The sequence below is a fragment of the Mastomys coucha genome, unplaced genomic scaffold (genome assembly GCF_008632895.1).
Source record: "Mastomys coucha isolate ucsf_1 unplaced genomic scaffold, UCSF_Mcou_1 pScaffold7, whole genome shotgun sequence".
NCBI classification, from domain to species: Eukaryota; Metazoa; Chordata; class Mammalia; order Rodentia; family Muridae; genus Mastomys; species Mastomys coucha.
In genome coordinates, this window is record NW_022196913.1 from 8,832,052 (window position 1) to 8,854,311 (window position 22,260).

General features: G+C 44.0%; 1 protein-coding gene and 1 non-coding gene across 2 annotated transcripts in view; both read left to right on the forward strand.

The window, feature by feature from the left end:
• Ankrd16 (ankyrin repeat domain 16) overlaps window positions 1-22,260 on the forward strand; it is a 63,066-nt gene extending 40,806 nt beyond the window's left edge. Inside the window, exons 8-9 of the transcript XR_004115049.1 lie at window positions 10,566-10,695; window positions 21,602-22,260. The gene's annotated coding sequence lies outside the window, so the exon portion shown is untranslated. The remainder of the gene's footprint in view (window positions 1-10,565; window positions 10,696-21,601) is intronic.
• On the forward strand, window positions 18,079-18,185 carry LOC116082820. The gene has a single exon (XR_004115453.1). It is a non-coding gene; the product is annotated as a U6 spliceosomal RNA (small nuclear RNA).

The following is a 22,260-nucleotide window of genomic DNA, read 5'->3' on the forward strand; positions in this document are numbered from 1 at the left end:
TTCTGCTCCAGCCTCTTCAGAACTGCATCATTAGCTGCCATCTTTCCCCAGAATCGGCGGAAAATCCTTAAACCCTCTCGTGACACTCACATCCTGGCAATTCTTATAAGGACAACATTTAATTGGGGCTGGCTTACAGGTTCAGACCATTATCATCAAGATGAGAGCATGACAGCATCCAGGCCTGGAGCAGAAGCTGAGAGGTCTACATCTTCATCTGAAGGCTGCTGGCAGAATACTGGCTTCCAGGCAGCTAGGGTGAGGGGTTTTTGTTTTGTTTTTCGAGATAGGGTTTCTCCATGTAGCCCTGGCTGTCCTAGAACTCACTCTGTAGACCAGGCTGGCCTCCAACTCAGAAATCTGCCTGTCTCTGCCTCTCAAGTGCTGGGATTAAAGGCTTACGCCACCACTGCCTGGCAAGATGAGAGTCTTTTTTTTTTTTTTAAAGATTTATTTATTTATTATATATAAGTACACTGTAGCTGTCTTCAGACACTCCAGAAGAGGGTGTCAGATCTCGTTACGGATGGTTGTGAGCCACCATGTGGTGGCTGGGACTTGAACTCAGGACCTTCAGTAGAGCAGTTGGTGTTCTTAACCACTGAGCCATCTTGCCAGCCCAAGATGAGAGTCTTAAAGCCCACACCCACAATGACTCATCTACTCCAACAAGGCCACACCTTCTCCAACAAGGCCACACCTTCTCCAACAAGGCCACACCTTCTCCAACAAGGCCACACCTACTCCAACAAGGCCACACTTCCTAATAGTACCACTCCCTGGGCCAAGCATATACAAACCATCACAAATGTTGTAACATTTGAAACCTATACAGGATAGTTCCTAACTCTGCTAATGTCTAACTGCCTACCTGATGTCTCACCAACATGTTTTTTTTCTCCATCATTTTATGGCTTCCTTATATTCTACAAATATAAAACATAAAAAATTCATGTAAACTCTTCCATGGTAGAATATTTCATTCATGAATAAATCTTCCTAGCCACAGTCACTCATATTTAATTCGACTGAACTGTTTCTTACTCCTCTGGAGTAAGAACTGCTTTGTATTGATAAATGATGGGTATATTACTCAAGGAGAAACTTGAGGTAGTAAAATTGGTGCTATAAAGGATTTAGTAAGTAGCACTTGCTTAGAAAATGCTAAGTTACACCAAGTAGAATTTACACAAGAGAGTCCTGCTTCCAGTATTTCTGAAAGATAAGTAGAATACTAACCAAGCTTGTTGTTAACTGTAGGAGGGGAAATTTTTATGGCATCCTTCAAGTTTAGGGTTGCTGAGAAAGTTCCTGTTAATATTTATTCACCAAGATTAATCTCGAAAAGCTCCATTCCCATAACAAAAGGAGGTAAGCCTGTGTTACAACTGGCCACTAGAGCATGCCTCTACAGGGCAGCTCAAGGAGGCCTTGCAGGGTGACAACCATCCATAAGTCCTGCTCTGTCATTAAGTCCTCTGTGTTCTTATCAGTCTGCCAGGTGGGTAGGATGATCCTGGGAAATGAGTAGTCAAAAATAACAACACGGATGTACTTAAATTCTGACAATACCTTTGCTGTGTAAAACTTCCCATATGCCCTAGTGGCCAGGCTTATTGTGTTCTATCTCTGTTTAAATTGTTCAAAGTAGTAGCTGGGTGATGGTGGCACACACCTTTAGTCCCAGCACTTGGGAGGCAGAGGCGGATTTCTGAGTTCGAGGCCAGCCTGGTCTACAGAGTGAGTTCCAGGACAGCCAGGGCTATACAGAAAAACCCTGTTGAAAAACAAAAAAAACAAAACAAACAAACAAAAAAAATTATTCAAAGTATAACCTTAGGCCTGGACCTGGAAGAGATTTAAGGATGCCAATGTCTGTGGAATGCATAAATCTAAGGTGTTGGTAAATTAGTAAAATCTCCTATTAGAGGCTAGCCCTTTCACAGGGCTTGTGAGATAGCTCAGCGGGTAAGAGCGCTGACTGCTCTTCCAAAGGTCCTGAGTTCAAATCCCAGCAACCACATAGTGGCTCACAATCATCTATACGGGGATCTGATGTCCTCTCCTGGTGTGTCTGAAGACAGCTACAGTGTGCTTATGTTTAACAATAAATAAATCTTTGGGCCAGAGCGAGCAGAGTTGACCAGAGCAAGCAGGGCTGTCCGAAGCAAGCAGGGCTAACCAAAGCGAGCAGAGGTCCTAAAAATTCAATTCCCAACAACACATGAAGAAGGCTCACAACCATCTGTACAACTACAGTGTACTCACATAAATAAGTAAATAAATAAATAAATCTTTTTTACTTTGTGTAGTGACTTATCACTGGGAAGATATATTCATTCTATAGCAACATAAAACAAATGAGAACACCAAAAGGCCTCACCATATTTCCATGGAAGACACTTTGTGCTGGAGGGAGTAGTGATCATGAAGAGCATCATCCTGAGAGGGTGAACAATATTTGAAATCATAATGCCCTCAGCCCCATTATTTCGGCTGTTGGATTAAGCCACAAACAGAGACTAAGCACTTGAAGTTCTGAGGCCTTTGAACTACTCTTCCTGGTAAGATGATGTGAGTAGGATTTCTGTAAAGAAAACATTGACTTTGAGACAGTCTTGCCATATAGCTGTGGCTGGCTTTTGACTGGCTGCATATGTAGACTAGCCTTTCACTTGTGATTCTCCTGCCTCCACCTCCCAAGTGCTGAGACTGTAGACATGTCTCACCACACCTAGGCTGTAGACATGTCCCACCGCATCTAGGCTGTAGACATGTCCCAGGACACCTAGACTACAGACATGTCCCACCACACCTAGACTATAGACATGTCCCACCACACCTAGGCTGTAGACATGTCCCACTACACCTAGACTATCCCCCTACACCTAGACTATAGACATGAACCACTACACCTAGGCAGTGTTTTCTTAAATATAAATTTTGACAAAAAAGAGACAATAACTCACACTTTGGTTTCCAACAGACCCTTGCATTCCACTTCTGCCATTTATTGGTGGTATGGCCCTCGGCGAGGTATCTAACACACAAGATTCCATTTACTTCATCTGTGGAATGGAGATGAAATCTCCCTCCATCAGAGAATCACGGAGACCAAGCTATCCACTGAAGACATCAGTGTGACTCCTCTCTCCCTCAGTAATCTGCCCTCCTCTCCTCTCTTCTTCCCTCCCTCCTCCTGAAGAACTTACCTTCCTCCATCTGTGAAGGCAGGAGCCATTATGATGTCTTGTTGAAGATAAGTTTCCAATTACTGTAAGAGCAGAGTTGCTTGTTTTTAAGTCTGTTTCCTAGAGCCTGACTTGCCCTAAACCATGACCTTGGCTTGATTTTGAGGATACCCTTATGTTCCCTGACACTCTGTGACCCTCTCTAAAGCCCTCCTTTATTACCTAGCAACCATGGTTTTTAAGATTTTTCTGTATTTTCTTATTGTCTTCTGTAAACCTGCTTTGCAAATACTTATACTATTATCCTTAAAGAGGGCCTAAGGAGAAGATTCTAGGCTGCTCTCTTTAACTCAACTCATGAGACAGTGGCTGGCTAGTTTTTGGATTCACCACAATAAAATCAAGCTTTCTCCAAATTGGCGTAAACTGTGGAAGTGATTTTATTCTTGCCCAGTGGGATTAACACTCCCTTCTGCTCCCTCCCTCTCTCCCATTTCTCTTCCCCTCCCAGTCTCCTCTCCTTATTCCTCCTTTTCTCTTTCCTTTTCCCTCCTCTTCCATTTCCACTCCTTTTCTCTTCTGCTTTGCCATGCCCCACTCCTGTCCTGTGGAACACATTTTTCTGCTTAGAGGAGCAACACACATCCTTAATGCTAGCCCCTAGGAAGAATAGGAACTACAACTGCCGAGTTCATCACTTGGTGCCCTTCTTAATCACAGCATCTCATGTGCTGTTACCATGTCATATCTGCTGAATGGCTGACTTTGTCACTAATTGATTAGAAGAGCATAGCAGATTTCTTTCTCCCACTTGAATCTAATCCTCTGGTGACACTCTACCCCCCACCCCACTTCCCACCCCCAACCCCCATCTGTCCATAAGTGAGAAGGCCAGGCTGACTGACTCCAGGACAGGCTTCAAACTGGCAGTTTAGGGGACTAGACCTAAGAATTGGACAAGGCTAGGCAAGCCTAGGAGAGTCAATTACTAATAGAAAAAAAACCAGCCTCCAGCCTCCATGCCCCAGTAATGGTTCCGGAATGCCTAGAGACAGAGTAAGATAAAGTTTATCTACCTGGAACTCCAGTGTGCTTTCAATGGAGCCTGCAAGCTCACTTGGTTGTCTCTCTGTCTTGGTAATGGGAGACCCCAGCAGGCTGGACTTCTGCAGAGCAAAACCGTCTTTGTATTTACATACTACTTGAGTCCCAGGTGTCATTCCTCCAGGAATCATGGACCCTTATATAAGGGGTATCTCAGAGTGTCTAAAATACAGTAGTTGTGTTTTTTTTGCATCTTGCCCAATGAAAATCGACCAGCTACCAGTCCCAGAATAGTCCTGATTTCCCCAATTTTTTCCTGGAAGAACAATCTTATTGTAGATTTGCATAATTTCCAAGTTTCTCCTTCTTGAACATCTTGGGGTGGGGCAGGACAGGAATTTGTCCTTAGAGAGGCCCTCAAGGATTGCTGGCTTGCTATCCAGGTCGCACCCATGTTTGCTAAGTGCCCACTGTGGGGCCAGCACTGGGGTGAGGGGTCAGGGAAGTGGAGAGAGACTCTGATTTAACTGTCTGCAGATGTAAGTGACCTGGAAGCTCAGAGCTCAGCCCTCCATTTTGCAGATTCTCAAGACCTGTTCTCACCCCTTAGTCTTCGGTGGAGGCTGCCACCTAGAATAATAGCAGGCCCACTCAGGTTTCTATAGTACGTGCGAAGTGCAGGCTCAGCAGAAGTCTGAAGTTCTTTCCTTAGAATTTAATGTTTTGATATAAGGCACTGATCTCTATCAAGATGTCGATAGCCAAAGAAATGTTTTCCCTGCCAGCCATGCATATTCAAAGAGTAAAGGAAGATTCGCTTGGAACCCGGCTGGAACCCGGCTGGAGGGTGCTTTTAATTTTCTTTTCTTTTAAAGATTTATTTTTATTTATTTTATGTGTATGAGTACACTGTAGCTGTACAGATGGCCGTGAGCTATCATGTGTGGCTGCTGTTGATCTCAGGACCTCTGCTGGCCTCACTGGCTCCTGCGTAATTTACTGCAGCTGTCTTCAGACACATCAGAAGAGGGCGTCCGATCTCATTACAGGTGGTTGTGAGCCACCATGTGGTTGCTGGGATCCGAACTCAGGACCTTCGGAAGAGCAATCAGTGCTCTTACCTGCTAAGTCATCTTGTCAGCCCCTTAAATTTTCATCTGATGCCATCAGGACAAAAGTGTGGGGACCACTCGCTCAGGGAAACGAGGCTCCTCATATCCTCGGTTCATGGACATCCATCCCAGAGGCCCCTGCTGCCTTGCGAGGCTTGCCTCTTCTCTTTCTGTACCTCTTGCTCTTGGCCCCTGGACCTCACAGTTACACCTGTCCATGACACCAACACTCACCCACCTAAGTACCTGGTAAACCACCCTTTGACACTTGATTCCAAATTTGTTCGTTTGCTGTGGATCAAGCTCTTGGTCTCGACTCCAGATATGGAATAATGGAACAAAGCGAGGACTGGAAGATGCTCAAGAGGCATCTGTCCTGTCAGCAAGGATTCCTGACCTGACTAGGGCAGGAGAGGGGAGGGAGGAACATCTGCATCTACTCTGGTTGTCTTTTGACTTTCTGAATCATTTGATTCTGTGGTTTTTTGTTTTGTTTTGAATTTGAGACAGGACCTCATTATGTAGTCTGCCAGGCCTGGAACTCACTTGTGTAGACCAGGCTGGCCTTGAACTCATAGAGGTCTATGTGCTTCTGCCTCCCAAGTGCTGGGTTTAAAGGCCTGTGCCACATTGTCTAGCTGACATGATTCTTTTATCTAACTAGTTAATTAATGTTTATTTGCTTCACTCTGAATTGGGAGGGTGGGTTAGAAAGATTTTTTGGTTTGGGTTTGGGTTTTGATGCAGGGTCTCAGATATCCCAAAGCTGACCTCAAACTCCTATGTAACTGAAGATGGCCTTGACTCCCAATCCTCCTGTCTACAGGTGTGTGTGGCCATGTCTGGTTTGTGTGGTTCAGATGAGAGAACCCAGGGCTTTAATGTATGTTAGATAAACACTTGACCAATTGAACTCTATCTATAGTCTGGGAAGTCTGTAGAAGTCCTCCAGGAGCCCCTTCATTCACAAGTTCATCAGCCAGCGCTCACTAAATGCACTTCGACCCAGTGTGGGATGCAGTTTACGCTGGACAGATGCTGACCTCAAGGAGCCTCATCCTTTTGAGGAATCTGGTGTCAGTACTACCTTGCAGCAGAACGGTTCACTGACTTCACCAGAGTCGAAACCTAACTTTGAGATGCTCAGGCTCCTCTGTTTATCCCTAGTGGCCTTAGGCTAGACTCTGGAGGAATGGGCTATCTGGACAGAAATGGAGTGATAAGAAAAGGGTGTCCCGCAGCTCCCAGTTCCAGCCACCCTGTATCTTTGCTTCTGGTTAACTCGTTGTGATCCCTCCCACTTTCAAATGGCCACTAGATGGTATGAACACTGGTTACTCCATGATCTGGAGCCAGGCCAGACCCAAACTAGACCAGTCAGAGACCTTCTTAGCATAATGCCCCGGGCACAGAGAAGTCTGGTTTGTCTGGTGGTGGAGCCCAAGGTCTGCAGCACAAGACAGCTCAGGGTAGGTCCTTTGGTTCCTGAGGCTGGCTGTATTAGACCCTTGTGCCTGGTTATAGAAGCCAATGGGTCTCGCCCCAAGATGAGAGCAGCCATTGGGTTCAGCAGGCTCAAGATTTTGCTGGCTAGTTTTTGTTGTTCTTGCTGTTGCTGTTGTTTTCCCCAAGAAAGGGTTTCTTTGTGTAGCTTTGGTTGTTCTGAAACTAGCTCTTAGACCAGGCTGGCCCCGAACACATAGAGATCTGCCTGGTTTTGCCTCCTGGGTGCTGGGATTAAAGGCATGCGCCACCACCACCTGGCTGCTGGCTAGTTTTTGTTAGTTTGACAGATACCGCAGTCATCTGAATGAGGAAACCTCAATTGAGAAATCACCTCTATAAGATTAAGCTGTGGGCAAGGCTGTAGAGCATCTTCTTAATTAGTGGTTGATGTTCAGCCCATTATGGGAGATGCCACCTCCACTGAGTTGGTGGTCCTCGGTACTCTGTGGCCTCTGATCAGCTTCTGCCTCCAGGCTCCCACCTGGTTTGAGTTCCCGTCTTAGCTTCCCTCGGTGGACTGTGATTCAGGATAAGGAAGCCAAATAAACCCTGTCCTCCTCAAGTCACTTTGGGAGATGGTGTTTTATCACAGCCCAAGACAGAGGGAGACCAGGGTTAGCCTGTCTAGCTTTATGGAAGCTTTACAAGAGTGCAAGAGTTTAGAAGTCTGGCTCTATGCTCTATGGCTATCAGTCACTGGACACAGGACACAGCCTGGGAAGGACATGGCCTTGGGCAAATGCCTCTTTTTTTGTTTGTTTTTGTTTTTTGGTTTTTTTTCAAGGCAAATGCCTCTCTTTAGCTGTGTATCCATAAGCATTTAGGTAAAAAGTTTCTTATTAACAGATGGAGATCTGGGTGCTAACAAAGGGTCTTGGTAAATGGGTTACCTGAATTCATTTTCTAAGGCTGTTGTAAGGAATACAGCATCTATGTGGCTTTCAGTATGGGGAGATGAGAAGTGAGGGGGGAGCACTGGTATGTATGAAAATGTCCTTGAGATACCAAATCTTTTAAGTTCACACTCCATTTTGGAGAACCGGATCTAAGTTTGAACTCAGGTAAACTAACAGGCTGGTATCTAGCATTAGTTTCCAAGTTGCCCCCCAACAAAACCTGAGCCTAGCTCCAGTCTCTAGGTTAATCCCCAACAAGAGCAGAGTTTCCAGGTTACACCCTCAACAAGACCAGTGTCTCCAGGTTATTCCCCCAACAAACCTGCACCCCCAGGTTACAAGCCCACCCGCTGCCTAAAGACCACCAATGCAGAAGGGAGCAGAAGTTAAGTTTATGATATGACTCCCAGCACCAGCCAATTATGTTAAAGGCCACAGCAGCTTTCCAATTAGATGCTTGCACACATACTCCCTGCTTGCTGCTTACTATAAAGCCTGGCCCTGATAGACATTCAAAGCCCCCCCCACACACACCAAAACCATCCTGCATGATCATGGTACCTTGCAGGTAGGGGGAAGCTAGCTCCAATAGAATGAAGAAACTGCTGTGAGTTGCATCAGATCAACTCATGTGTGTGTGTTTGGGGATCGCTTACATTTCTCTGGCACAACATCCTTACACCAAGCTGGGTGTGGGGGCACAAGCCTTTAGCCTCGGGACTCAGCAGGGAGAGCCAGGTGGATCTCTGTGAGTTTGAGCCCAGTTTGGTCTACATAGAGAATTCTAGGATAGCCAGGACTACATATTTCTTACTCAACAAACAAACAGACAAGAAATTTAAAATAATTACTGTACCATTTGCAATGCATATATAAAAAGAACTTTTGAAAACCATATGCAATTTATTTTTTTTTAGTTTTTTTTAAAGATTTATTTGTTTATTACATATAAGTACACTGTAACTGTCTTCAGACATGCTAGAAGAGGGCATCAGATCTCATTACAGAAGGTTGTGAGCCATCATGTGGTTGCTGGGATTTGAACTCGTGACCTGTGGAAGAGCAGTCAGTGCTCTTAACCACTGAGCCATTTCTCCAGCCCCCTTCTTTAGTTTTAATACAAAACCAACCAAGACAAATAATGATCCATTGGCCATTTCTCCTCCAGTTACTGCTGCTTAAACACTCGTGTTAAAAGTGAAGTATGGAGCTAGCGAGATGGCTCAGCGGGTAAGAGCACTGACGACCGTTCTTCTGAAGGTCCTGAGTTCGGATCCCAGCAACCACATGGTGGCTCACAACCACCCGTAATGAGATCGGACACCCTCTTCTGGTGCAGCTGAAGACAGCTACAGTGGATTACACCAGAGGGAGCAGGGCCGGAGCAAGCAGAGGTCCTGAATTCAATTCCCAGCAGCCACATGATGGTTCGTCACCATCTGTACAGCTACAGTGTACTCATACACATAAAATAAATAAATAAATCTTTTTTAAAAAAGTGAAGTATGGGCTAATATGAAAGAATTCTGGGGGCTCAATGTGTAGCCAAGGGGCTCTTGCCCAGCACTCCTGAGGCCTTGGGCTTGAGCCCCAGTTCTAAAACCAAACAAACAAAAGCTGTTTCATTGAAGCATATTCTTGTTCTGTTTTTTTAAGACAGTTTCCATACCCTAGATAGACCAGGCTAGCCAAACATTCATGGTCATCCTCCTGCCTAAGCTTTCCAATGCTAGGATTATAGGTATGCACCACCACACCTGGCTTAAAGGCAAAACTTTAATGTACATATTTAACTTCTGTCTCGGCTGCTCTCTTACTGTGCCAACCAATAAGATAATCAAGAAAGCACACCAGCCAGTCAGGCCATACCTGTCAGCCTAGCCGCCCTCACACAGATAAGTACAAGGACAGCTTTTCAGTGTAAATAGCTTCTTTGAAGCGACAGGCCTGAAAATTGAAGCATTCTCCTGACCTAAATTACATCCTTCAAAGCACAGCCAGCTTACTCCACCTCCCTTTCCAACTTCCCTAGCAGGAGTAGATCTGCACTGCCACACCCTCCCCTAAATGGCAAGTGAGAAGGAGTAAGACCTCAGAGAGCTCTCCTGGCTAGCCATCTAATAGTTTAGGTCAGGGAAAAGAAATGTCAGTCAGTTTGATTATTTATAGACTTTATATTCAACTTCAAACTTACAGATCCACTATCCCTTCTTTGTGTTTTGTAAATCTGATTGACTCTCCTGTACACACACCCATAACTACAATTACTGTCCTGGTAATGATCCAAACTGTCACCTTCCCAGAACTCCCTCATCAATTCATGTTTATCTACAGTTATTGTATCGAGAAGGCCTTTCAGAAACTCAGTCTCAAAGGCGTGGCACACGCCTTTCCCTTGGGGCTCAGGGGCAGGCGAATCACTGAATTAGAGGTCAGTCTGGTCTACAGAGTGATTTCCGGGACGCCTTGAACCTGCCCCCCCATCTCACCCCCCCAAAAAAGAAAACAAAAGAAAAGAAACTCAGTCTCTATTTTCCCTTAAAATAAATACAAGAACTTAACAAAAACCTGAAATATAGTTCAAGTCCGGCACGTGGACTATAGCTCAGTTGGTAGAGTCTGACATACAGGAGGCCCCGAGTTCAATACCCAGTATCACAAAAATGGGACAGGATGGTGCATGACTGTAATCCTAGTTCTAGGGAGGTAGAGACAGGAAAAATTAGAAGCTCACTGCCAACCTTGGTTACACAATGACTACAAAAAGTACCCTAATTCCATCTTTCCCCTTCTTATATTTTCCCCATTCTTTATAGATCATGTAAGAACATTTCCAAGAAGCTGGGCATGGTGGTGAAAGACCCCCGTGGGGAGACCCCCACTCAAATCTCGGGAGGACGTGCACCCAAGGAATCAAGAGAGACCGCCTTGATGTAATTACAAGAGGTAGTTTTTAATTTCGGGGCGCTCCAGGCCAGCACCACACCTATCTCACACAGGAGATAGTGGAGCCAACCACGAGGCTTGAAAGTTAGGGGTTTATATAGGGGAAAGGTTGGGGAACAAAGGACTCGGTATGGTTACACATGATTGGCTAGTTCAAATATTAACTATTACGTGCAGAACAGAGTGGAAAATTCTTAAGGTTGGTGTTAATCTGAGTCAACAAAGCATCTGACCTTAAACCATATCTAAGAGGACCCACTACCCAGTGTCTGCCCAGACATGTCCTTGTATGTTTTCTCTTCTATATCTTTTTGGCCTGTTAGTTCCCAGAATTCTTAACAGCTTGCTTTTGCCCAGGCTTATTTGGACATATTTGACCTTGGTCCACTGTGTTTTCTTCAAACCTGCAATTTTCTCATTAGCCCAGCACAAGTCTTAAATTTAACTCTTTCATTGGCATGTCAAAACACAGTACAAGAATGCAGTCATGTGGGGTTGGAGATTTAGCTCAGTGTTAGAGCACTTGCCTAGCAAGCTCAAGGGCCTGGGTTCAGGCCTCAGCTCTGAAAAAAAAAGAATGCTGTCATGTGAGATTTCTGAGAGCTTGGAAGAAAACTCCAAGAAAAGTCTTGTGACTTTAGTTTCTTCCAAAACCAAGGAATTGTTCTTGGATTATGCTTTCATGCCCCTCCCAGGTGTAGTGGATAGGAGTGAGTTTACTTCAGGTTATTCATTACAACTGGCTATGCTTATTTGTTTACATGACTCTATGGAAAACATCTCTCTGCCATGATGGGTTTGTCTGCCATGCGCATTGTGATTGTACACTGAAGAGGAATTTTAATCCAGCAATGTGGCTGCTCTGGCAAGGGATCATATCCCAAGATATGATGAAATGCAGACGTACCACACACCTTTGTTCCCTCTGGCTGGAACACAGACATGCCTTTAATGGCAAGCAATGACATCTAACTGAGGGGCAGACAAAGTGATGAATCAGAGAAAGATTTGACAGAATGAGTCAAAGATAGGATATGCCCAGCTCTCACAAGAACAGACAAGAAAGAGGGGCTATGTAAAGAGCAATGAGGGAGAGAGAGGAGGCAGTTTGGAGGAGTTCAATTCTATTCAATGCAGTTCTGTTCAGACAGTTTAGTTAGATGCATTTCAGTTGAGTCCAGTCGACATCAGCTCAGAGCACAGAAGTTCAGTTTGTGGAGTCCAGAGACAGTTTTTTTTTTTTCCAAGCAGAGCCCATTTGAGTCAGTCATCTTGGAGAGGATTTTGAGCCAGAACAGCTGAGTTGAACCAACCAGCCAGAAAAACCTAGAAAGGGTGAGTTTATTCAACATAAGCATCTCTCAGAGGCTGAGACATTCTGTGCCTAGGTTAGCAGACAGGGACTGCAAGCTGAAGTCCTCAGGTCCCAATTTGCAGAAGATTTGATTGAATGGTGGCTAGACCCTTCCAAGCCTAGGCCTAGGAGCTGCTGAGAGATGCTCCAGGCTCAGCCCAAGCCATGTATGCATTCTGAAAGCTGGTCATGCTCTCATTGTCTCACTCTGAGGAAATAAACGTGGCATTTACAATACACTTTACCCATGAGACGCCTCTTAACCTTCAGAGTATAAGTTGTCAGATGCTCTGAATAAAGTTGGCTATTGTATGAGACTTTAGTTCACCTCATTTCTAGGCTCCCTTCAGCCAGGTCCCACTACCTTTAGAGCAAGGCAGTCACAGGGACACAAGCCTTTTATGCTAGCACTGGGAGGCAGGGCTAGGAAGATCTCTGAGTCTGAGGCTAACCTGGTCTACATAGTGAGTTCCAAGACTACACGGAGAGACCCTCTCTCCACAAACAAAACAAACAAACAAAAATAACATTTCTAAGTTAATATAAATTTTAATTTTCTAAAATTTCTCATTACTTCTTGAAGAATATTTTTAAAGTTGTTTTTTTTTTTAAAGAGAGAGAACATAAAGCCAGGTTTCCCAAATCGTACATTTTGACAGGATTCCACCAGAAGAATAATTTAAGTATAATTAACTGAGCAAAGACAGCTAATGGCCAGAAGTTATTTAAAGTTTCTTAGCTATGAGAACCCCCCACAAACAAGGTGAGCTTGTGCAGGAATGATCTTTGCAGAAACCTAATTATCCTGGCTTACTAAGACTCAGCCCAACACTCCAGCACTGGGCAGAGAGGAGACAATGCAGAAGAAATCAATCAATGCAGAAGAAATAAAATTTAAAAATTGAAACACACCGGGCAGTGGTGGCACACACCTTTAATCCCAGCACTTGGGAGGCAGAGACAGGTGAATTTCTGAATTCAAGGCCAGCCTTGTCTACAGAGTGAGTTCCAGGACAGCCAGGGCTACACAGAGAGAAACCCTGTCTTGAAAAAAAAAAAAAACAAAAAAAAATTAAAACACAGATATTTTTATATCAAAATTCTTGTAGTGAAGATTTTAATTCATATTCTCCCTCTCTCTCTCCCTCTCGCCTCCCCCCCATCTCTCAGGTCTAGGAATTAAAATCAGCATGCCAGGCAACTGAGCTGCCCCAGCTTCTAAATTTTTTTTGTTTTAAATATAAAGCTCTCTTAAATATGTCTCTCTAGAAATTTCTCCTAAATTACTCAGGAGTAAGGGTATACATGTTGTGATTGAAAACCTAAGGACTGGAGAGATAGCTCAGAAGTTAGGAGTACTGACTGCTCTTCTGAAGGTCCTGAGTTCAAATCCCCAGCAACCACATGGTGGCTCACAACCATCCATAATGAGATCTGATGCCTTCTTCTGGAGTGTCTGAAAACAGCTACAGTGTACTTACATATAATAAATAAGCTAGGCGATGGTGGCACACGCCTTTAATCCTAGCACTTGGGAGGCAGAGGCAGGTGGATTTCTGAGTTCAAGGCCAGCCTGGTCTACAGAGTGAATTCCAGGACAGCCAGGACTGTAAAGAAACCCTGTCTTGAAAAGACAACAAACAAACAAACAAATAAATAAATCTTTGGGCCGGAGTGAGAAGAAAAAAATAAAAGAAGAAGAAAACCTAATGTCTGTGATTAAGGAAATGTAACTGACACGTACTTGAATACTGGCCACCCTTCTTTTCTGGGAACTGGCTAGACCTCCCACTGGTGTGGATTGCTGGCAGCCACATCTCTGTCATGGGATCCTATCCCCTTACAGTTAGTTGGTCAAAGTGGACAATCGATTACTCTAGATAGCCTAGTTGTCATCCAAGGTGACTTTTGTCCCCTAGGAACACTGGCAGTGTCTGTAGATACTTTGTTAAAAGTCCGTTGGGTCAGGGGGGTGGCTATAAGTCAAGGATACTGCTAAACACCCTGTAATGCACAGCACTGCCCCACAGCAAACCATGGTCTGACCTAATCCGGCACGAAGTTTTGATAATGTAAGTCTAGTTGATGGGAATTCCCGGCCTTCATCACACATGCAGGAGAAACAGGCAAGTCACCCACAGGGAAGATGTGGAGAGAGGAGCTGAAGTTGGAGACAGTTTCTGATTCCTCCTCTGTTCCTCTATCCAGCCCCCAGGATGTACAGAGAGGACTGGATCTCAGAGCCTCAGGCATGTGAGAGCAACACTCTATGACTGAGCTGCTGCCCCAGAAAGTTTCCCAAGTCCCAATCTCAGGTTTTTCTGCCTGCTTGGTTTTTCTCCATTTCAATAAAGAACAATGCAGCATTCTGTTCTTAAGAGGTGCACAACCTAGAAACAATACAGAGCAGAAAACATCTAGTTAGAAGGCAGGGTGTACCAGTCCGAGCACTCGGAAGACAGAGGTAGGGGGATCAGGAGTTCAAGGCCAGACTCAGCTAGAGAGAAAGCTTGAGGGCAGCTTAGGATACTTGAGAGATCCCGTTAGAGTGAGAGGGAGGGGGAGGGAGAGAAGAAGAAGAAGAAGAAGAAGAAGAAGAAGAAGAAGAAGAAGAAGAAGAAGAAGAAGAAGAAGAAGAAGAAGAAGAAGAAGAGGAAGAAGAATCCAAACCAATCCAGGGTGCTAAGTACTAAGAGACAGGTAATACAGGGTATTTTGAGACCCCAGAATAGTAGAATATCACTGAGCTAGGAGAGGTAAGGAGAGAGCCCTATAAGGTGTGACATCTACACTGAGAACTCAAGAGGGAGAAAGCATAGCCAAGTAGGGAGGCAGTTATGTGTTGTTTTTAAAAAAGATTTCAACCATTCAATTTTACCAAATGAAGACTCAAGAGTCAGATGCTGGGGTGAAAGCCTGCTAGCTCAGAGAGGCAGAGACAGCACTCAACTGACCTCCCTCCTCAACTGATGTCCCAGAAGGAAAAAGCTCTTCTCCTGCACAGAGACCCTCCTTTCTGTTTACTTATGCTCATTCCCTGTCAGCTGCTCACTTGCTCCACCTCTTGACCTATGGTTGACTTTATTTAGCTCTTGGATTAAAGGTGTGTGCTAGGGCTGAGCCTCACCACAAGTATTTGTTTACAGTCAACAGGAAGCTCTTGGGTTAAAGGCTAAGCCACACCATAACTAGAAACAGGCTTTTGTAGTTCACAATCTCCGGGTTCACAATGTGATCAAATATCCTGCAACAAATATGTATGTATACTTTGAGACAGAGGAGCAGATGTCCTTAGTGAAATCAGCATGGTAAGTGCCTGGGGTGAACAAAGGCTCCGCATTGCAGGGAATAAGAAGCCAGCAAGCTTTGCAAGTGGAAAGCAGTGGAGGAAGACGGCAGCTGGTAGTCTGTGTGTGTGTGTGTCTGTGTGTGTCTCTGTGTGTGTATTTGCGCGTGTGTCTCTGTGTGTGTATGTATGTGTGTCTCTGTGTGTGTATTTGCACGTGTGTCTGTGTGTGTGTATGTATGTGTGTCTCTGTGTGTGTTTGTGTGTATGCATGTGTGTGTGTGTGTGTGTGTGTGTGTGTGTATGTGTGTGTGATGTTCCTCCACATAGCTTGCTAGTATCTCCACTAGTGGCAGCAGCAGTCAGTGAATGAGTCCTCCCGGGTTCACCAGCAGCCATGGCAGGCAGGCACATTACATCAGCTTCACGGGCAGTGGTGGTAATGATAAAGGATACCTTTGCACTCCATTCAAGAGCACAAGACTCACAGACAGCATAGTTTGCCAAGGCTGGAAAGCATCATTTTCACACTTCTCCAGCCTAGCTTCACGCAGCTCTAAAATCTCTGGGGAAACATATCTTTTTAACACTTCTATTTATCATAACGTCTGTTTTAAATATCTTCTGACTGGACCCTGAAATAGCAACTGAGTCAGAAAGTAAAATGGGGTAGAGCAGGGCTGTGGAGAGACATTTGGTTCAATAGAGACTCAGCAGCAGATGGTGCAAGCTGCGTTAAGAAACAATCAGGTGTTTGGACTCTGTCTTAAGAGCAGCAAAGCTCCACAGAAGACTTAAAGACACACTAAAGCTCAAACACAGGGTCTTCCTCATGCTTATGCACACAAGTGCTGGACCACTGAACTATAGCCCCAGTGCAAGGTTTTAAGTATATGTAAACTTTATAAGTCCCTATCTTCATGATTGTGTGAAATGGCAATTTTAGAATCCTTGTTGAGAAAACAAAACAAAACAAAAAACAAAACCCCACTTTTCAAAACATCCAGAAGAGCTGGTACTAAATCCTTGTCTTTTCTTTTTGTGTCTGAGACAGAATCTCACTATATATAGCCTTGGCTGGCCTCCAACTGATAGAGATCCACTGTCCTTTGCCTCCTGAAAGCTGGGATTAGAGGTGGTTAACACCATGCCTGACCTCCATTTGTTTCTTCCCTTTCCCCTTTCCTCCTTCTTTCTTTCCTTCTTCCTTCCTCCCTCCCTCTCTCCCTCCCTCCCTTTCTTCCTTCCTCCCTCCCTTCCTCCCTTCCTTCCTTCTCCCTCCCTTCCTCCCTCCCTTCATTCCCTCCTTCCATCCCTCCCTCCCTTCCTTCCTTCCCTCCCTCCTTCCTTCTCTCCCTCCCTTCCCCCCTCCCTCCCTTCCTCCCTTCCTTCCCTCCCTCCTTCCTTCCTTTCTTCAGTACTAAAGATTGAATGCAGAGCACAGTGAATGCTAGGTAAGCACTTTACTACTGAACTATACCCCCCACCACTCCCCCCACCCCATTGCGTTTAATCCTATCTGATCCTGGCCGTTTGCCCAAGTCTTCCGTTGTTGATTCACCTCCCGGGTGCTCAGCACTTTTCAGAGTGTTGGAATCATAATTGTAGACAAGGCAGACAATATCCCTGCCTTCGTGGACTCTGACATTCTAGTTGGCAGGCAGAGAACAAGTGAGAAAAATCATTTAATTATTAATGAGTTTAATAAAGCAATGGAAAGCAAGTGGGCAGAGGAATGACCAAATGCTGCTTGAGGAGAAGTGGGAAGAGCTAGCTGTGTGAAAATGCTCAAGGAGGAAGTGGAAGTTGGTAGTTAGGGAACCCAAAGGAGTACACACGTCTTCGGTGGTTAAAGCGAGATTCTAGGACCTGAAAAACTAATGTGTTTGGACTGAACTCATCAAGAAGCAAAGACACAGCACAAGACAGATGGATGAGCCTGCCGAGGTTAGATGAAGCAACCCCCGTGTCTTTTTTTTTCCCCACCCTCATACAAAATATATGCAGAGGCATGGAAATGATCGGATTCATTTTTTCGGAAGACAATGGATTTAGAATATAGAGGGGAAGACTGTTGGGAAAGCCCAATGAAAAACTTTTACAGCGGCCAGGAGAGGGGAGCCTGGCCTGGATTAGAGCTCACTATGAGGAAGACTCCGATACGCTGCCGCGTGTCAAGACTCAAACCATGTTTAAGATTGATGTATTTCCCGCTCCCTAACCAGCCTACCTACTTCCCTTTCATCAGGTTTCTCAGCAGCAGGAACTAAGAACATCTGTATAGCCTTGAAACCACTGAACCAATTAGTGGCTTTAAAGCTGCTTCGCCATGGATAGCTTTTGTTGCTTACCTAGTTGTTTATCAGTGGGGTTGGGTAAGAACCGAGAACGGGCGGTGTCCAGAAAGGTTGGTTCAGTTCAGGTGTTTGATTTTGCTTCTTGTTCTTCTGCGGGGCTACTGGACCTGTACTGCCAACGTGACACGTCCGTCCAAAGGACCCTTGCTGGCCTTAAGGTCAGTGTTTGTAGCCCAGTGCCTTTACGTTTCTTGATGACTGTCTCTATGAGGAAATACTGTTCATTCAAAACAACATGGTATAATTCAGCTGATACACATAAAAGCCTTTTTAATATTCAAAGACTGGTGGCAAACTAATTACTACTGTTCATTTTAAAAATGCTTTTTCATGTCAGTTCAAAAATATAAGCGTCATAAATGTAATGCCTTAAAAACTGGTAATTGGTGCTCGCTTCGGCAGCATATATACTAAAATTGGAACGATACAGAGAAGATTAGCATGGCCCCTGCGCAAGGATGACATGCAAATTCGTGAAGCGTTCCATATTTAAAAAAACAAGAAAAACAAACAAAACAAAACAAAACAAAACAAAACAAAAAACTGGTAATTGGCATTTTTTTCTTTTTTGTTTTTTTTTTTAAAGATTTATTTATTTATTTTATGTGTATGAGTACACTGTAGCTGTACAGATGACAGTGAGCTATCATGTGTGTGGCTGCTGGGAATTGAACTCAGGACCTCTGCTCACTCTGGTCCCTCTCTCTCCGGTGTAATACACTGTACCTGTCTTCAGACTCACCAGAAGAGGGCGTCAGATCTCATCACTGATGGTTGTGAGCCACCATGTGGTTGCTGGGATCTGAACTCACTGAGCTCAGGACCTTCGGAAGACCAGTCAGTGCTCTTACCCACTGAGCCATCTCTCCAGCCCTGTTTTCTTTTCTTTTTTCTTTTTTTCCTTTTCTGTTATTTTTCTTTTTTTCTTTTTTTGGAGACAGAGTCTATTTAGCCCTGGCTATCCTGGAATTCACTCTGTTGATCAGGTAGGTTGGCCTCAAACTCCCAGAGATCCCCTGCCTCTGCCTGGTGAATGCTGGGGAATTAAAGGTATGTACTACCCCTGCTTGGCTCAGTGGCACCTTTTTTGTTTCTTATTTTCTTATTTATTTATTTATTTATTATCCACTCTACATTCCACTCAGTCCATGCCTCCCAGTCACCCCTCCCCCTTTTCTTCTGAACACTTGTCCTCCCCACCCCCCAGTTATCCCCCTAGTCTGGCACATCAAGTCCTTGTGAGACTAGGTTCATCTTCTCCCACTGAGGTCAGACAAGGCTTTCCAAGAATGAACCACCAACCAAGAGCATACACAGGCTGGACCTGCCTAGGCCTCTCTGCACATATATAGCAGATGTGCCACTTGGTCTTCATGTAGGTCCCATACAACTAGAGGTGGGGCTGTCCCAAAAGCTGTTCCCGTACGTAGAATATGTTCTTCAGTGGTACCTTCTTAAGGCAACAGCTGTTTTGGAAAAAAAAAACAAAGTCAGTGATACTATTAGATAATCAGGTTTAATATCCCATAATTTTGCACTTAAGTTTTTTTCTTATAAAAATTAATTTGGCCTTCAACATGTATATCAATTTAAGGTTCTATGTAGCTTCATTTATTTACTTAAACATATTCTTGTGTATATATGTGCATTCACCTTGTGTGAGAAAGGGTCTCTCGCCCACCTGGAGCTTACTAAGTATGCTGGACTGGCCAAGCCTAGGGATCCTGGAGTCCCCTTTCTTAGTGTTAGGATAACAAGCATGCATCACTGTGCCTGGCCTCTTCACATGCTTTCTAGGGATCAAACTTGGGTCCTTGTGGTTGGTTGGTAAGTACTTTACCAACTGAACTATTTTATCAGTTCTACTGTTTCATATAACTTTAAATAGCCATCTTCTTCCTCCTCAGAGAAGTCTGCTGTCCAATAGCATACATCCGTAAATCCTTTGTGGAGTGAAGAAATGTTAAAAAAAAAAAAAAAAGAAAAAAAAGAAAGTTGCAAGTGTCACAATTGCTGGACAGTTGCCTGTGCTTGTAATTCTAGCCCTGGGGAGGCTGAGGCAGGAAGGTAGAGAACTGGAGGCCAACCTTCATAGCAAGATCTTGACTCAGAAGCAAAACAAAAGACAAACAAAACAAAACAACAACCTAAACACACATTCTTTTTTTTTTTTTTTCAAGACAAGGTTTCTCTGTGTATCCCCGGCTGTCCTGGAGCTCACTCTGTAGACCAAGCTGGCCTCGAACTCAGAAATCCACCTGCCTCTGCCTCCCAAATGCTGAGATTAAAGGCATGCACCACCACTTCCCTGGCAACACACACGTTCTTTAATCTGAATTCTTCAACTATGAAAAAGACATTCTTCCAAGATCTGCTGCGAGGAGCGACTATGCAGCTGTACTTGAGAGTAAAGCTTGAGTGAAATCTCAAACCTTTATTAAATCAACTGGGTTTGCAGATCACATGCAAGAAACCCCAGTTCTTCATCAGCGGATAGCCACAAGAGAATCATTTATTTAGGCCACAGGATCTTAAAACATAGGTTGGACTCTGTGTGAGATTACCTAACCAAGTGCAGACGTTGTAGAAATTTTGGCAAAAGTAAAAAAAAAAAAAAAAAAAAAAAAAAAAAAAAAAAAAAAAAAAAAAAATTAGACACAGTGTGATGGACGAAGGCATTTCTGGCTGTGCTTGCCTGTTTTAAATCATACAGATCCAGTGTAGTCTGTTTGTTTGTTTTGTTTTGTTTTGTTCGACACAGGGTCTCTCTGTATAGTTTTGGCTATCTAGAACTTACTATGTGGATCAGGCTGGCCTCAAACTCACAGAAATCCTCCTGCCTCTGCCACCTGAGTGCTGGGCTTGAAGTTTGTATCACTATGCCCAGCCAACCTTGTCTATGTGTTCACACTTCCTGGTATATGCCAAATGAGGGCTGCCCCAAACACCTCAGCTCAGATGGGAACTAGTGTATGTGACGAAGTGCAGTGTCTTGAGTGTAACAGAGTGATCTGCTGTTGTGACAAGAGAATCTTTCAGCATTCTCTACCACCGTTCATCATCATTAAGTATCAAATTAGTGTATCTTTGGATCGTTATCTTTGGATTGTATTATTAGAATGCTTGATTTTAAAACTTGGGCACTGAGTTTTAGATTTGTGTTCATATCAAAACATTGAGTGCATTTTAACATGGGATTAGGACAGTATTTTCAACACTTCTGAGATGGTTCTAGATATACACTTGCCATGTAATATTAAATACTTATAGAAGGCAGTGCTCTCAGCAATGTTGATTATAAAATCAAAAATATCAGTTGACTCTGAAAAATATTGAAGATGCTCTCTGGGCTGTAATATCAATTTCCAGCACATCCATGTCATTAGTATGCAGGTTTGCTTTAATCTTTTAATAAATGGTAAGTTTATATGTATACCAAAAATTGTCTTAAAAGAAAATTCTTTATATTTTATCTGTAAATCATTTGCAAACTTGTTTTATGTACCTGTATACCTAGAGTTGCATAAAAATTTTTCAGGTAAAAAAGGGCTACTAGCGGGAGCAGTTTAAAAAGCTGGTGAGGTGAGGTAGTAGGTCTCTATACCTTTGAGGCCAAGTCCCAGGCCAGCTAGGGCTACATAGTGAGACCTTCTCTCAAAACTGAAAACAAAATAAAACAAAACAGAACAGAATAAAAACAACAACAACAACAACATAAAAAACAAAAACAAAAAACCCAGAAGCCTTCCTCAAGGCCCCTTTGGATTGGCATGCTTACCTGTCTTTTCAGGAACACTGGAGAATCTAGTAATAGCTGAAGAAAAGCGGACTTGGAGGGGCAAATTGGGAAGCGCCATGAGAAGAGTCCCCTCTGCTCAAGGCCTCATAGCCCTTTCTCCCATTGGACAGGTGTCATTTTCTGTACCTGATTGGCTATATCCTTCAGTGGGTGAAGAGCTGCTTCCAAACTGCCTCAGGTTCACTTACGCTTCCACTAAAAGGGTATCCGCAGGTAAGCCCAGCATCGCCACATTCATCCTCCACTCCCAGAAACTGCAGGATGTAGACTGGGATCTCAGCTGCATTCAAGTTGTGTCCTTCCTGAGGACTGAATAGATACATTGTTTGGGGTTGCAGTTGATACACTTGCAACAATAAGCAATACAAAACAAGTCCTGAAGTCTTTAGGGCCTATCTATCTTCAGGACTCTGCCAGTTTGTTGGTGAGCCATTCATCCTATTATCACTTGGCTCAGCCAACTGTCACATGTTAGACAACTTTATGGAATTCAAGCTCCCAGGGAAGGCTGATTGAGCAGATGCAGATGGTCTCTAGTTAGCCAAAAGGAGGATATATGTAGCACTGTGTGGTATTGTTTCAGACAATGCCTGGGTGATACAATTTCCCTTTATCCTGCTGCCAGTGAAATTTCTGACTTCCCGAAGGCTTCGAAAATGCCAGATTAGGTCAATGGAGTGGTGCAACCCAACATTCTGTAGTTCTAGAGTTATGCCTTTGAAGGCTACAATTGTACAGTATATCCTCTGAGCCAAACAGCTGTACCCTC